General features: G+C 37.1%; 1 pseudogene; it reads right to left on the reverse strand.

The window, feature by feature from the left end:
• Positions 1-409: 409 nt before the first annotated feature.
• Positions 410-1195, reverse strand: LOC148699347 (uncharacterized; annotated as a pseudogene).
• Positions 1196-4130: the final 2935 nt, after the last annotated feature.

Below are 4130 nucleotides of genomic sequence, written 5' to 3' on the forward strand. Positions count from 1 at the left end.
CACTCTTTTTCGATTTTTTTTTTTTCAAATTTTCAGATTTTCTATTTAAGACACATACAAACACTTCAAAACACACTAAAAACACTTAAAACAGTGAAAAACAACTTTAGAAATGATGGGTGATAAAATCCCACGAATTTGCATGAAAAACACTTTGTTTACCCCCTCCACACTTAAACCAAACATTGTCCTCAATGTTTTAAGCATAGACTCACAAACAAACAACCAAATAACACAACTAACAAACACGGCAAACACCACAAAATAAAAGCAATAAAGAGTAGGGTTTAGGAACGCAAATTTGGTTATGGAGCCGGAGATTCCTAGGTCTTCTTTATTTGCATGCCTGCATTGGTTGCCTCCCAAGAAGCGCTTGCTTTAACGTCTTCCAGCCGGACAATACCTCCTTTTAAGCTACCCTAGGTCCCATGGCATGGAATTGATCTTTGAATGGAAGGTGATACTTGAAATGATCCGGTAATGGTTTAAATTCTAGAGTGGGTGCCTGAATCATTAACAACATATTAGTATAAAACAAAATTGAAATTCGGGGAGGTGGCTTACCTATGTGCTCCGACATGAACTCAAGAATAAACACCCCTTCAAAAGTTGTAGAACTAGAAAATTCAGCTAGATTTGGTGATTTGAGAGTTATGACTTGTCCCGTGTCATAAAATCCAATTTCTTTGCGAATTGTTGTCTCAAGTATATCCTCTTTGATGAGTTCTAGACATTCCCCAGCCACATCTTGCTCTTGATTCTTTGGAAAGGATTCAAAGATGCCTTTCTCACCCTCTTCTTCCTTGGAGTGCATGATCCTGTAAGGAATAGGGACATTTGGTGGAACGGGGTTAGAAATAATTAAATTTGGAACAACCTTACTTGAATTGGATGGCGTAGGAGCAATAGGTGCCTGTGGCAAAGGTGTTTCCACCCTTGCCGTGGGTTGGCTGTGTTCCTCTTCCTCAAATTGCAATCTTTCATCTTCCTTATAATTTGATTTTGATGGTTTAGGGTCTGTTCCAACCTCCTTGCTACTTCTCAAGATGATTTCCTTGGCAGTTTCAAATCCTCCCTTCGAATTTGCAATGGTTGAAATAGGGAGTTTGCCTTGGTCTCAAAATTGTCCTACGAACTCTGCTATCTGCCCAATTTGCTTTTCCAAGTGGTCCAACCTTTTGTCTTGATTTTTCATTGCTTTGTCTTGATTTTGCATTGCTTTGTTTTGATTTTCTTGCCCCTGAGACAAATTGGTGAGTAACTTAATAAGCGTATCATTATACAAAGACGTACCTGAATTTGTGTGGGCAGGTTGTGGTGGCTGCATAGGTGTTGTATAGAACTCCTCATATGGCTGCCAATATTCTCCTTGTTGAGCCTCCTTGACTTGATTTTGTGAGCCATGAGGTTGTGGTGGCTGCATAGGTGTTGAATAGAACTCCTCATATGGCTGCCAATATCCTTTGTGTTCAACTTGTTGAAATTCCCACCACATAGAGTTTGAATGATCACTCCAATCTCTTTGTGCACATTGATTTGCTTGATATTCTTGCCTATAAGAAGCACCAAATGTAGGGACACTTTGCATTGTGGACCCTTCGGCATACTGTGATAACTGACACGTAAGATTCGTAATTTGAGCTTGAAGATTAGCAGTTGCCATGTCTTGCTTCTCTAGTACCTGAAATCAAAAAAATAAAACTAAATCAAATATCAAAAGAAAAATAAACAAACAAACAGAGGGATTAACAATTTTACTAATCCCCGGCAACGGCGCCAAAATTTGATGTGAAATATTCTAACACTCAAATTAAAACCCTATGATTGTAGTATATGAAAGTAGGGATCGGTTTAGGCCGGAGATTAGAAGGGATGCTAATCAACACAATTAAGACTCAAAAAAACACTAAAATAGACTCTATAGACTCTAAACTAACTTAAAACACTCAAAACAGCAACAAACACTTAAAAAGACTCAATTTTAGACCTAACAAGTGTTTTGGACAAAAATAAACCTTAACTTGACTCAAAAGACTCAAAGAAAACAGATTTTGACTCAAATAACAACACTCAAATAACAACACTAAATGAAAGGGGGATTGTTTTTGACGAATTTAAAACTTAAAACAAAAACTTTGTAGAAAATACTTTGGAAAAACGAATTTAAGTGAAATAAATGGGTGAAAGGCTAGTTAGAGGGTCCTTCTCCACACATGATATATGCATACGAACCAATTTCCAGTTCTTATTCCTTTAGACTATGAATGACAACGCCCCAAGTTAGTTGCATCGCACAACTAACCATCAGATTTTCCTTATTTCATTGAATTAGATGGAATACGCATCTAAACCAAATTATCTTTCTCAAGTTCCCTATATGAAACGCATGATAGAGATACATGTCAAAAGTCATTAAGTTCTATGAAAATCATAAGCATTGACAAGGCATTCATCACTATGAAACGCATGAGACTCATACCAAGGATTTACTTAATGCGATTGTGACTAGCAACCTCCACTACTTGTGAATATAAGTGAATAACTATTACGTGAAACCCCCTTATACTCTAGCATCAAATTCATGCATGCAAATTAAGTGTCGACCCCCAACCCACATACATAAACAAGTTTTAATAACTTAGATAAGCAAATCACATTCATGCCTTAAGAAACAATAACTGGACGTAATCAGTTCATATAAAACATATAATCATGGCTTCGAATTCACCTCTAACTAAAAAGAAGTTAGTTCCACATGTTTGCAAAACAAAGATAATTAAACTTAAATATTAAAAACAAAGATAGAATACACCTAGAAACTCTCCAGGTGGCTCCTCCTTCCTTCCTTGCTGCCAACAATGGGGATTTGCGTGAATTTAGGCTCTTGAGGTGTGGTGGATGGTGTGGTGTAAATTTGTGGTAGAGGGTGGTGGTTTTTGAGTGTTATGGCATCAAGTATTTATAGGGTGAAGGGGAGGCACAAATTTGGGCTGAAAAGGAGAGAAATTAGGACTCCAAATCACCAAAGAACAAGGATACTTTCAATTAGATTCCAAGGAGGACAAGGAATGGTCCTTGTGGCAGATTCTAGAACTTCTAGAAGGGTTACATGTGGCATAAACTTAATGCACGAAAATAGGGCTTCTAGAACTTAATATTTAGGTGATTTAATGTGAAAAGGAGTCCGCTTTGAAGTTGGAATTAAGGTAGGAAAAGATTAGGATATGATAAGATAAGATAAGGTTGGATAAGGTTTGGATAAGACAAGGAAATTTGGATAAGGTTCCTTATTTCTTGCTCTTTCCTTATCTTCTTTGCATTTGGACTTCTTTCTCCAGATTTTTTGCCTTTCCTAGCATCTCTTGACTTCAATTTCGTCCATCCACATTGCTCCATAGTTAAGCTATCCAATCCATGCCCAAAACTGCTCCAAATAGCCTCAAAATGCACTTTCTTGCTCCTTTTGCCATTAGGACCTAAAAACATACGAAAATAGCTTAAAAGACTAAAATAGATAGTAATTAAGTAACTAAATGCAAGGAAACAACATAACTAAGTAGCATAAATATGCTCCTATCATAATGATCTTTGATTGTATCTCTATTATGATGTCATGTAGGGAACTTTTGAAGAATGCTTTGGGTTGTCGAATGGTGTCATCCAATCCAATAACTAAGGGAGAATCTGAGGGTTGATTAGTGATGTCATGGTTAATCTGGGGTGTTGAGGTTCATGGTTTATTGAAAAAGCAACTGGAAATCAATTTGTATTCGAATGAATCATGTGTGGAAAAGAATCCTCTAGCTAGCTAATCATCCATAGTTTTTCCCAAATTCATCCAAACTTTGCTTAAGTCTTTTAGGTAGCGTTTGGTACGTAGACGGGACGGGACAGGACGGAACGGATGTTCTGTGTTATGTTTGGTATGCACAGGACGGAACAAGACGGTTGTTTCGTCCTGCGTTTGGTAGCACATGGACGGAACGGAACCAAAAGATTAAAATGACTAAAATACCCATGTTCCGTCTATTGTTTGGTACAATTTTATGGGTGGAACGGGACAGGACTCTTTTTTTTTTTTATAAGTTGTTCAAATTTGAACACTATTATCCATTATTTGTTTTTCTTGG

This window comes from Pyrus communis, chromosome 1 (genome assembly GCF_041283825.1).
Source record: "Pyrus communis isolate YQ-2024b chromosome 1, ASM4128382v1, whole genome shotgun sequence".
Taxonomy (NCBI): Eukaryota; Viridiplantae; Streptophyta; class Magnoliopsida; order Rosales; family Rosaceae; genus Pyrus; species Pyrus communis.